The sequence below is a fragment of the Ovis aries genome, chromosome 17 (assembly GCF_016772045.2).
Source record: "Ovis aries strain OAR_USU_Benz2616 breed Rambouillet chromosome 17, ARS-UI_Ramb_v3.0, whole genome shotgun sequence".
NCBI classification, from domain to species: domain Eukaryota; kingdom Metazoa; phylum Chordata; class Mammalia; order Artiodactyla; family Bovidae; genus Ovis; species Ovis aries.
The window spans coordinates 21,476,245-21,489,469 of NC_056070.1; the positions used below are offsets into that span (position 1 = coordinate 21,476,245).

General features: G+C 36.8%; 1 non-coding gene across 1 annotated transcript; it reads right to left on the reverse strand.

Moving 5' to 3' along the window:
* Positions 1 to 11,017: 11,017 nt before the first annotated feature.
* On the reverse strand, positions 11,018 to 11,089 carry TRNAF-AAA (transfer RNA phenylalanine (anticodon AAA)). The gene has a single exon. It is a non-coding gene; the product is annotated as a tRNA-Phe (tRNA).
* Between the last annotated feature and the right edge of the window lie 2,136 nt (positions 11,090 to 13,225).

Sequence of the window (13,225 nt, forward strand, 5' to 3'; positions counted from 1 at the left end):
TGGATGGAATACCCTCAGAAGTTATATATAGAGGACAGCCATGCCACTCTGCCAACTTGGATCACTCATGTTGAGCCTGTTAGTTCAGAGAATAATAAATTTCTCTCATATTAAAGCCACTGTGTTTTGGAGACTCTTTTGACAGCAAGTTTCCCTGAACTTCTTACAATGGTATAGATTTGGGATGGGAAGAAGCTTGTGTCTTTTATGCCTTATTTTAATAGATCTTAATGAATGGAATTCTGGTAAGTATGTAATTTGCCTGCATATAACTCCTATCCTGAACAAGTGGTCTGAAAATAATACCCTTCAATTTACCAAGTCAGTATTTTCTAGTCATCTACAAAAATGTCAGTATTTTTGAATTTGAATTAAATGTAAAAAAACAAACAAGCAAAAAAAAAAAAAAACAAAAACAAAAAAACAAGGGATCTACTAGTATACATCTACTGACGTACGTAATTAGGCATGTCTGCAGGATAGTACCACGTTCTTGCTATGCTACTGTGAGTGTTTATCAACACATACTCCTTTCCATATCCATGGGATATATCAAGACTATTGGGGAATGACTGTAAAGGAAAGACCTGTCTTGAAATGTCTGTGGAGAAAGAAAAGTACTTTATTGAAATGTGGATCCTAATAATATGAAAAGCAGATAATAAATTGACAGGCTTGACCTAACAATAAGAAGAGATATCAGAAGCTTTACAAGGTGATATTAGCAGGGAATTTTATGCAATTCTGGAACATTTGCAAATGGCAGAGTTCCTATGCTTTATTGTTGTTTTTTTCTGTAATGAAAACTTCTGCGCTATATTTGGTGTTGTAGTTGCTTCTGAATTCCATGCTTGTGTGTGTGTTGTGGTGTGTGTGTGTGTGTGTGTGTGTGTGTGTGAGAGAGAGAGAGAGAGAGAGAGAGAGAGAGAGAGAGAGAGAGAGAATGTGTTTAGAGGAAGGATCAGGAAAACGCTGGCATCTATGTTTTATTCCTCAGCTGCAACTGGTAATATGGAATTTCCAACAAACAAACAAACCCAGCATCATTGTAAAGGAAAATAAAGTAGAGTGAAACATTGGAGATCCTAAAATAAAAGTGAGCAGTTTAATCATATATCCAGCCTAGGAAGGCTGCAGTGATTATGGGGTTTAGATGGTAGGAATTTACTTCCTTTATAACTGCATGATATTAAATATGATTTTCCTGCAAATTTTTCTAGTTATTGCCTGTTTCAAGTGATCCAGTGTGAATTCAGTAGTAAACGAAATATTTTTCCCCTAGTGTGATAATGATACTTTCATCTGATTTGAATTTTCCAGAAAAGACCTCCTACTCATATGAAAAAACCATCTCAGTTAGCTCAAGAAAGTCAGGGAGAGAAAGGAAAAGCAAAGATAACATTCATGGCTGGACCAATCCTCGCTAATAAAACTGGATATGATCCTAAATGCTCACCTAATTCACTTCATATTAGTGATTTCCCACTCTTCTTTTTCCTCTGACCCTAAGTACAGTAAGATGGGAGAAAGCATTTTATTCCATTCTCAGCTCTATTGCTGAGAAGAATTGACTTCTATAACCCAGGGTTTGTTTAAAATTAAATCACTTGTTTTAGATTGAGATCATTTGCTAGCTGATTAAGATTTAAGCATAGAGAGTATAAACCAATTGCTGGAATGCACATAAATGAAAAGTGCCAAAGATGGATTTTAAAACCAGATCTTCCAGATTCCAACACCTTACCCTTCATTTGTTCTCACAACATATTGCATCATAAACAATTGTTATTTGGATAATTGATTAATTATGACCAGTATGAATATTATGTCATGCCAAAACTGAATTGGAGAAAATATTCCACTCTTTTCTCTGGTAAAATTCCAATTATGCTGTTTATTTTATTTTTTGTTGAATTATAATTATCATACAATGCCATATTTGTTTCACGTATAAAACATAGTGATCTAATATTTAAATATATCACAAAAGAATCACCATGATAAGTCTAGTTGCCATCTGTCAGTGCACAAAGTTTTTACAATATTATTGACTATATTTCCTATGCCGTACATAATATCCCTATGACATTTATTTTATAGCTTCAAGTTTCTGCCTTTAATTTCCTTCATGTATTTCATCCATTCCATCCCCTTGTATGTCAATGGACACTTAGATTGCTTCCATATCTAGACCATCTTAAAATGCTGCTGCAATGAACATAGGAGTACATATATCTTTTAAAATGGTATGCTTTGTTTTCTTTGGATAAATAATGCTGTTTTTAAGACTCTTTATCTTTATTATTTACCATTTTAATTATAAGGTGTCTCAGTGTGTTTCTGTTTGGGTTCATCTCATTTGGAAATTTCTGGGCTCCTTGGACCTGAGTGTCTCTTTCCTTCCCCAGTGTATGGAATGTTTCTGTCATTTTATTCTCAAATAATTTTCCTGATCCTTTTCTTTCTTCTCCTTCTGGGACCCCTATTATCCTAATACTATTGCACCTGATATTGTCACAAAGGTTCCTCAAGTTATCTTCACTTGCTTTAATTCTTATTTATTTAGCTTCTATGTCTGGTTATTTTCCATTGCCTTGTCTTCCAGCTCAGTGATTCATGCTTCCACTTCATTTACTCTGCTGTTGAACCCTTCTAGGGCATTTTTCAGTTATAACTTCTGTTTGGTACCTATATTTTCTACCTCTTTACTACCTCAAGTTCTTGGTGTGTTCATCCATTCTTCTCCCCAGATTGGTGAGCATCTTTATGACCATTACTTTGAATTTTTAATTATGTAAGTTGCTCATTTCCATTTTATTAAGGGTTTTTTTTTTTTTTTCAGAGGTTTGCCCTATTCTTTAGCTTGGAACATATTCATCTATATTTCATCCATCCCTCCACATGTTTGTCTACTTATGCTAGGAGAAACGTCTCTCTCGCTCATTCTTAAATAAGCATTCTTGAGTAGGTGCTGTTCCGTGTGGCACAGAAGTACAATTTTCCCTGACAACCAGAGTCAGACACTCTAAGGATGGCCTTTGGGTAGGATGTAGGCACCTGCCAGATGTAATAGGACTACAGCTGCTGCACAGGGAGGACAAGACTCAAGATACCTGCCTGTTTCAGTTGCAGCTTGTCCACAGTGCAGGGAGGGCAGGGCCTGGGACACTGCTTGGGCCAGTTGCACCTCCAGTGTGGCTTGGGGTAGGTGTGGTGCAGGGTGCTCACTCTGGCCCAGTAACAATATGGGGTGGGTAGAGCCTGACCTCTGGTACTAGCAAGCTAGAGAAAGGGCACCAAAAATGACACCCCATAGCATTGTCACATATAGGTTAAGATGAGACTGCAAAGATGTCTTCACCAACACTCCATCTCCAAATAAAGTCTCAGCAGCTTCCTGCCTTTCTGGCAGAAGCTTTAAAACTGAGAAGTGTGTCTTCCTCGCTTATTGCCTAGACATTTTTCAGTTTGTTGCTTTTGCACTAGCTCTCAGGGCACTTGGTTTCGCCCTAGATTTCAGGGCAAAGGGGAAAAGCAGGATCTCCATGTCTTTCATTTCTATGAGTCTTCTGGCTTTAATCACCTTTGATTTTCAACAACAAAAGTATTGGGATCAAAAGTATTGTCTTTCTGGTGCCAGCTCCCAATGGTGGGGTGCCTAATGTGAAGCTCAGTCCTTTCACCCCTCAAGGGGGAGTTCTATATTTTGGATTCCCTCCCAATTGTGTGGCCGCCATGTCTGGAGTGGGGTCCTGGGCAAGGCCATGTCTCTGCCTCTTCTTCCCTCCTCAGTGCATCTCTCTGTATTTTGTTGTAGAGGTGCTGTTCATCTAGTTCTCAGGTCCTTTCCAGAAGAAAATTACTCCATAAGTAGCTGCAAATTTGTTGTGTCCATGCAAGGAGGTGAGTTCAGGGTCTTCCTTTGCTGCAATTGTGAACGCTCCTCTCTCCAGTTATGCTCTTTTAGTGAGCTTTGTATTAGATAGTTATTATTTCTCAGAGCTTGAAGTAGTGATTTTGAAGTGTATTTATAATACTTCAGAGACAGTAAATTTCTCAAAACTTATATGTGAAATAATCAGAGTTTCTGTTCCCATGATAAGGTACTTAGTTATCAAAGAATTAACATATTTATGGAAGTTGTTTATTAAAAGTCAGTTTCACCCAAAATAAAATACGGCGAAATGGTTGAAACACATTTAGTTATAAATGTTTTCACTCAGCTCTAATTCACGATTATAAAAAACAGCAACTTTAATTTCTGAAAATAAAGCTAAGAATTCCAGTTCTACTGTTAACAGAGTGGTACCTGGCTGATAAATAAGCTGAGATTTTCAGCACCTAAAATTTCACATCTCACATTACACTTCTCTCTGCCTTTATATCAAGTTCAAACAACTTTTATTTTTAAAATATCCTCTACTTTTTCCCTCCTACAGTTCTTCTCACATATCAGCCCACTCTATCTCATCCCCTCTACTTTATGAAAGTATATTTTTTCATTGTGTTTTTCCTCGGTTAAAAGTAAACATTCTCACTTCATTAACTCATCTTCACTGACATTTCATTTACATGTTTGCCCCAGTAGCTACTTTTGTCTGTAAACCTCTCCTTAAATATCTGAATTATTGTGACATTTTGGACTAATCCTAAACATTAGTATGCTTCAGAGTGACCCTCAATTGCACCTAATATTAAACTTCTTTTAAAAATTGAATATGATAACATGGTCTTACTAACAATGTTTAGTGAGTCAATAATTATAAAAAGTGTGATCAGTGTTTATTAAAGTCTTTGTAATTTGCTTATGTAAAATGAGGTTAAGTCATCAACCTTTGATGTTCACTTCAAGATTGTAAATGGACTTGCTTAGGTGGTGAAGAGAATCAAATGAGATAATACAAATAAAGGTTATTTGTATAATTTTATATGTATGGTATTAATAATAGTCTAAAATATTTAATCAGATTTTCTTAATGAAAAATAGCTCTCCGTATAGTAAAGAATTCAAAAAGGAAAGCTATTACCAGTCCCATCGTAGCTGTGAAATTGCTCCCTTATTCTGAGTAGCCTTTTTAAAAAATAAAAAGGAAATCTGTAAGGACTTCTTTTTCTACTCATAGACTCAAGGAACACTCCTGTTCTATTCTCCAGTATGATCTTGCTACTTACTACCTGCAAAAATGAGTCCTGCTTCAGTGAACTAGTTACATCTTTCTTGCAGTTTACCTTTATATATAAATAGAGAGGGACTTTTCAGATGGCACTAGCGGTAAAGAACCCGCCTGCCAATGCAGGAAACATAAGATATCCAGGTTTCATCCCTGGGTCAGGAAGATCCCTTGAGGAGGATATGGCAACTCACCCCGGTATTCTTGCCTAGAGAATCACATGGACAGAGGGATGGGCAGGATAAAGTCCACAGGGTCGCAAAGAGTTGGACCTGACTGAAGTGTCTTAGCACACATGCATAAATAAAGGTATTAGGTATTTGGACCTAACTGTAAGATTGTAAACTTGCATCACTTACATTCCACTAATTAACTAATGCCCTAATCATGATTTTATACAATGATCTTTTTAAATTTTCATTTTGAGTATAAAATAATTTTGTTGACTGGTCTTTAAGTCAGATAAATTCAGAAGGCACCTTGCTTGAAATCAAATCAGGTTTTTCCTCTAACCTGACTTTCTTAGAAGTGTACAATCTTTGATAGAGAACCAATGTAATTTTGCTAAGTAGGCATATAATCATTTAGAAAAAATTTAATGAATTTGTAGTTTATTAAGGATATATTCTAAGGTAAGAAATGTGTGGAAACACTTCTATGGAAAATAGTTTTTCAATTATTTAAACTACATTAACTAGCATTTTGATAAAAATTTATGACATTTTTATCAGACTGTCATTTGAGCTTTTTACTACTTTGAGATTGAAAGCAGAATGATAATATATCGATTTAAACTTCACATAAATGCTTATTTTTCACTTTGTATTGTTTTAGAAACATAGTGTGGCAGTTATGATTCGATTTGCCTAATATTTGCACATTTTAAAACCAGGTTTGGACAGTAGTACCAATGGCTAAATTATTTTCATTCTTTGATTTTGACTTGGTTTACTGTGGGTCAAGAGTACTTTAATTTGGCTAAGATGCCCTTTCAGGGTGTTCTGCAAAGAGGTTAAAAAGCCTCTAGCATAGTACAGTATAAATAAGTTACACTATCCAACATCACAGTTCTTTGAAAAGTGCATATGATTTATTCACGCAATAAAAATTTCTTAGCACCTTTTATTCATAAGGTATTGTCTAGGCAATAATAAAATGGTGGGCTGCATAATATTCATCTCTTTATTTCTCATATTTATTGTAGTGCCTAACATTCAATAAATGCTTAAATGAGAAAAGTACAATTTAAGAAATGAAACACTAAATAAATAAAATATTAACTATTAAAATGTAGTTCAACTTCCCATCATGATTTTAGCATATAGACTAGAAGAAATTCATTTAAACAAATAATTTCACTCCAGGGAGATACATTGTAATAAGTGAACGGGTAAATGCTAATAGGAATGTTAAGTAGCTCAATCCAACAATTGAATTTTAATATTAAGTTCTGTTGTAGGTAACAGAGGCCCCAAATTATTAGAGTATTACTTGATACAGATATTTATTGTTTGTCTCACATTGATAGAGGTCTGGAGATAGATAGTACAGGGCTAGCATGTTGGCTGTGTCTCCCTCAGAGGCCTGGACTCATTCTATCTCTTCACAGCAAGGCACAGTACCGTCCTTCATCCCATGTCTTTGCTAGAGTACCAATAACCCCATTCTTGTTGCCAACATCATACCAATGTTTCAGCTATCAAAGAAGGACAGAAGGGTCAAAGATAGTGCATCAGTCATCGTTTTAGAAAGGCTTCCTTAAGCTTTTAAGTGACAGTTTAGCCTATATTTCATTCCTCCAAACGTCATTTATAAACTACTAGCTTCAAATATGTTTGGTAGGAAATATGGTGTCTATATCAAGCTGGCATGTGCCTGGTTTTAAAAAAAAAAAAAAAAAGATTGCACTTCTATGAAAGAGGAAAATGACTACAAGTCACTGCCAAATGAACAAAAAACAAAAAACAAGAAAATTTTCTAGAGCATGTAACATCTGACTTGAATTTTCAAGCAACACAAACTCAGGCAGTTCATCTCTGGGATGGTACAGAGAAAAAATGGAGTAATCTAACACAGAATATGCAGAGGTAGACCGGTGAGACACACTGTGCTATCCTACATTATCTTAAACTTCTTCTGTATGATTAATTTGAACTTTTAGTGAAAATTTGGAAATACTGATGGATTTTACAGCTAACTTACCTTTGTTTTGAGCAGAAAAATAATAAAGACAGAATAGTGAATTAGAATGAAGAGACTACAGGTGAAATCACTGAGATACCATTATAATCATTCAGTTATAAAAATATTGCCAATTATACTGAGGAGCTAAATATCTGAAAATGATATATAGATATGTATAGAAAGGATTGGATAACAGATTGGGTGTGGGACTGAAGGGAGAGAAGTGTCAAGCATTAGTCAGGAGTTTCTAACTTGGGTACCCGGTAGGAATAACTGAGATCAGAAATGCCATGCAATATGATAAGTAGGTTTCATATAATGAATACATCAATTTTGGAGTTTTAAGTATAAACTGTCTATGAAGCACATGTATCTGTGAATGAGTGTAAAGTTTAAGAGAAATGTATGAACTGATGATACTGTTTACATATATACAAAGAACAACGGTAGTCCACTATTATTGAAAATCTCATTTGTATTGTAGTCCTCTTAAAATTACACACTTCACTACCTCAAATATAGGAAGCTAAGTATAAAATTTTTCTGTTTGACAGATAGACACTCTACCTTTTATAGAAATGAGGTGTATGAAATAAAAGGTATATGATAACATTTAAATGAAATACTGTGTACTCTAATGTTAGAGGTTCAAACATATTTTCAGTTACCATTCTTTGATATTTTAAATGGTAAAGAGAGAAAGGATTCAATTATGGTGTTATCTAGGAATAATGATGAATGAATATACACATATATCTAAAACACATCAATTAAAAACACTCTGATAGAGACAGATTCTCTTCAGGGGACTAATAGCTGGTTTAAGAAAAAGTATTGAAACCCTCTCTATGAACTCTTACTTCTTAGTTATGTACTTTTCTCTCAGCTTCCTACTTTTGCATTTCAATCTCCTGTGATTAAAATATATATATATGTGTATATATATATATATGATCAACTTCAGCACACCAGGCCTTCCTGTCCATCACCAACTCCTGGTGTTCACCCAAACTCATGTCCATCGAGTTGGTGATGCCATCAAGCCATCTCATCCTCGTCCCCTTCTCCTCCTGGCCCCAATCCTTCCCAGCATCAGAGTCTTTTCCAATGAGTCAACTCTTCGCATGAGGTGGCCAAAGTACTGGAGTTTCAGCCTCAGCATCGGTCCTTCCAATGAACATCCAGAACTGATCTCCATAGGATGGACTGGTTGGATCTCCTTGCAGTCCAAGGGACTCTCAAGAGTCTTCTCCAACACCACACTTCAAAAGCATCAATTCTTTGGTGCTCAGCTTTCTTCACATTCCAACTCTCACATCCATACATGACCGCAGGAAAAACCATAGCCTTGACTAGATGGACCTTTGTTGGCAAAGTAATATCTCTACTTTTTAAAATACTATCTAGGTTGGTCATAACTTTCCTTCCAAGGAGTAAGCGTCTTTTAATCTCATGGCTGCAATCACCATCTGCAGTGAGTTTGGAGCCCCCAAAAATAAAGTCTGACACTGTTTCCACTGTTGCCCCATCTATTTCCCATGAAGTGATGGGACCAGATGGGACCATGATCTTCGTTTTCTGAATGGTGAGCTTTAAGACAACTTTTTCACTCTCCTCTTTCATTTTCATCAAGAGGCTTTTTAGTTCCTCTTCACTTTCTGCCATAAGGGTGGTGTCATCTGCATATCTGAGGTTATTGATATTTCTCCCAGCAATCTTGATTCCAGCTTGTGCTTCTTCCAGTCCAGCGTTTCTCATGATGTACTCTGCATATAAGTTTAAAAAGCAGGGTGATAATATACAGTCTTGACATACTCCTTTTCCTATTTGGAACCAGTCTGTTGTTCCATGTCCAGTTCTAACGGTTGCTTCCTGACCTGCATACAGGTTTCTCAAGAAGCAGGTTAGGTGGTCTGGTATTCCCATCTCTTTCAGAATTTTCCACAGTTTATTGTGATCCACACAGTCAGAGGATTTGGCATAGTCAATAAAGCAGAAATAGATGTTTTTTCTGGAACTCTCTTGCTTTTTCAATGATCCACGGATATTGGCAATTTGATCTCTGGTTCCTCTGCCTTTTCTAAAACCAGCTTGAACATCAGGAAGTTCACAGTTCACATATTGCTGAAGCCTGGCTTGTACAATTATGAGCATTACTTTACTAGCATGTGAGATGACTGCAATTGTGTGGTGCTTTGAGCATTCCTTGGCATTGCCTTTCTTTGGAATTGTAATGAAAACTGACGTTTCCAGTCCTGTGTCCATTGCTGAGGTTTCCAAATTTGCTGGCATCTTGAGTGCAGCACTTTCACAGCATCATCTTTTAATTAGCTCATTTGAAATAATTCAACTGGAATTCCATCACCACCACTAGCTTTGTTCATAGTGATGCTTTCTAAGGCCCACTTGACTTCACATTCCAGGATGTCTGGCTCTAGGTGAGTGATCACACCATCGTGATTATCTGGGTCATGAAGATCTTTTTTTGTACAGTTTTTCTGTGTATTCTTGCCACCTCTTCTTAATATCTTCTGCTTCTGTTAGTTCCATATCATTTCTGTCCTTTATTGAGCCCATCTCTGCATGAAATGTTCCCTTCTTATCTTTAATTTTCTTGAAGAGATCTGTAGTGTTTCCCATCTCCCCTCAATTCCCCTTTCAAGATTCTCTTCAGTTGAGATATTTTGACCTTGAGATAAATGCATGTTGTTGGTGTTTTGTTGTCAAGCTGTGTCTGACTCTTTGCAGTCCCATGTACTTCAGCATGTCAGGCTTCACTTTCCCTCATCATCTCTTAGAATTTGCCCAAGTTCATGTCCATGAATCAGTAATGCATTCCAGCCATCTCATCCTCTGTTGCTGTCTTCTCCTTCTGCCTTCAATCTTTCCCAGCTTTGAGGTCTTTTCCAATGAGTTGTCTCTTCATATCAAGTGACCAAAGTATTAGAGCTTCAGTTATAGCATTAGTCCTTCCATGAGTATTCACAGTTGACTTCCTTTAAGATTGACTGGTTTAATCTATTGACTGTCCAAGGGACTCTCAAGAGTCTTCTCCAGCATCACAGTTCAAAAGCATTAATTCTTCGGCATTCTGCCTTCTTTATGGTCCAGATCTCACATCAGTACATGACTACTGGAAAGACTACCGCCTTGACTATTTGGACCTTTGTCGGCAAAGTGATGTCTTTGCTTTATAATGCATTGTCTAGCTGTCATAGCGTTCCTGCCAAGAATCAATCATCTTCTAATTTCATGATAACAGTCACCATCCGTAGTGATTTCAGAGCCTAAGAAGAGGAAATCTGTCACTGCTTCCACATTGTTTCCTATTTGCCATGCAGTGATGGGACCAGATGCCATGATCTTAGTTTTGGGGATGTTGATTTTTAAGCAGCTTTTTATTCCCACCTTTCACCCTCATCAAGAAATTTTTTGGGTTTCTCTGGTGGCTCATACGGTAAGGAGTCTGCCTATAATGCAGGAGACCCAGGTTCAATCCCTGGCTTGCGAAGATCCCCTGGAGAAGTGCAGTGAAGTGAAGTGGCTCAGTTGTGTCAGACTCTTTGCAATCCCATGGACCTTAGCCTACCACACTCCTCTGTTCATGGGTTTTTCCAGGCAAGAATACTGGAGTGGGTTGCCATTTCCATCTCCAGTAGATCTTCCCAACCCAGGGATTGAACCTGGGTCTCCTGCATTTTAGGCAGATGCTTTACTGTCTGAGCCACCAGGGAAGTCCTCCAGTATTCCTACCTTGAAAATCCCATAGATGGAAGAGCTTGGTAGGCTACAGTCAATGGGGTCACAAAGAGCTGGACATGTCTAAGAGAATCCACATTCAGTTTTAAGAGACTATTAAGCTCCTTTTTGCTTTCTGCCATTAAGGTAGTATCATCTGCATATCTGAGGCTGTTGCTATTTCTCCTGACAATATTGATTTCAGCTTGTAACTCATCCAGCCCAGCATTTTGCATGATATGCTCTGCATTTACGTGATCCACTGGAGGAGGAAATGACAAACAACCCCAGTGTACTTGCCATGAGAACCCCATGAACTGAATAAAAAGGAGAAAAGATATGACACCAAAAGATGAGTCCCCTAGGTCAGAAGGGATCCAATATGTTACTGAGGAAGAGCAGAGGACAGCTGCTATTAGCTCCAGAGAGAATGAAGTGGCTGGGCCAAAGCAGAAATGATTCTCAGTTGTGGATGTGTCTGATGAAGAAAGTAAGATCTGGTGCTATAAAGAACAGTATTGCATAGGAACCTGGAATTTTAGGCCCATGAATCAAGGTAAATTGAATGTGGTTAAGCAGGAGATGGCAAAAGTAAACATCAATATCTTAGCAATCAGTGAACTAAAATGGACAGGAATAGATGAAGTTAATTCAGATGACAATTATATCTACTTCTGGTGCAAGAATCCCTTCCAAGAAATGGAGTAACCCTCATAGTCAAAAAAAGAGTCCAAAATGCAGTACCTGGGTGCAATCTCAAAAGTGACAAAATGATCTGAGTCCATCTTCAAGTCAAACCATTCAAAATTACAGTAATTCAAGTCTATGTCACAAACACCAGTGCTGAAGAAGCTGAAGTTGATGGGATTGCAAAGAGTCGGACATGACTGAGCGACTGAACTCAACTGAACTGAACTAATTCATTAATGAGTTTGTTAAGTAAGAATAAAAAGTCAAATAAAAACTATCAAATAAAAATTAATATAAATATTATTTTAGTAAAGAATTTGTAAATCATATAGCCAAATTGTAGAACAGATGTCATTTAAAAAGCTTCTTTAAAATCATCTGACTTAAGACCTTGTTTAATGTCTGTTTCTAAAATATCTAACTTCTTAGATTTCAAGGTCCAAATGAGAGTTAGATGATTTAAAGCCACTTATTAAACATAAGCAAAATTCCTCTCTTTTCAATTTTAATTAAAATCCTCAAAATGTAAAATTTCTTTTTTTTCCTTCTTTTTTTCACATATATTATTTTTATTTATTTATTTATTTTTTAATTTAAAAATCTTTAATTCTTACATGCGTTCCCAAACATGAACCCCCTTCCCACCTCCCTCCCCATAACATCTCTCTGGGTCATCCCCATGCACCAGCCCCAAGCATGCTGTATACTGCGTCAGACATAGACTGGCGATTCAATTCTTACATGATAATATACATGTTAGAATGCCATTCTCCCAAATCATCCCACCCTCTCCCTCTCCCTCAGAGTCCAATATCCGTTATACACATCTGTGTCTTTTTTGCTGTCTTGCATACAAGATCATCATTGCCATCCTTCTAAATTCCATATATATGTGTCAGTATACTGTATTGGTGTTTTTCTTTCTGGCTTACTTCACTCTGTATAATCGGCTCCAGTTTCATCCATCTCATCAGAACTGATTCAAATGAATTCTTTTTAACGGCTGAGTAATACTCCATTGTGTATATGTACCACAGCTTTCTTATCCATTCATCTGCTGATGGACATCTAGGTTGTTTCCATGTCCTGGCTATTATAAACAGTGCTGCGATGAACATTGGGGTACATGTGTCTCTTTCAATTCTGGTTTCCTCGGTGTGTATGCCCAGCAGTGGGATTGCTGGGTCATAAGGTAGTTCTATTTGCAATTTTTTAAGGAATCTCCACACTGTTCTCCATAGTGGCTGTACTAGTTTGCATTCCCACATAAGTTCTCTTTGCTTCTACTATTCCTTTGGTTAAAAAAAAACTTCATTGTTGACCTTGCTGTATCCCTGTTAGCCAGTAGAAAGTATATTCTGTAAAAGCAAAGTTATTTATTTAAAGTTGTTGCAGTAAATCTGAGAGAATAAGTATGATAAATCACATTTTCATAAATAGAA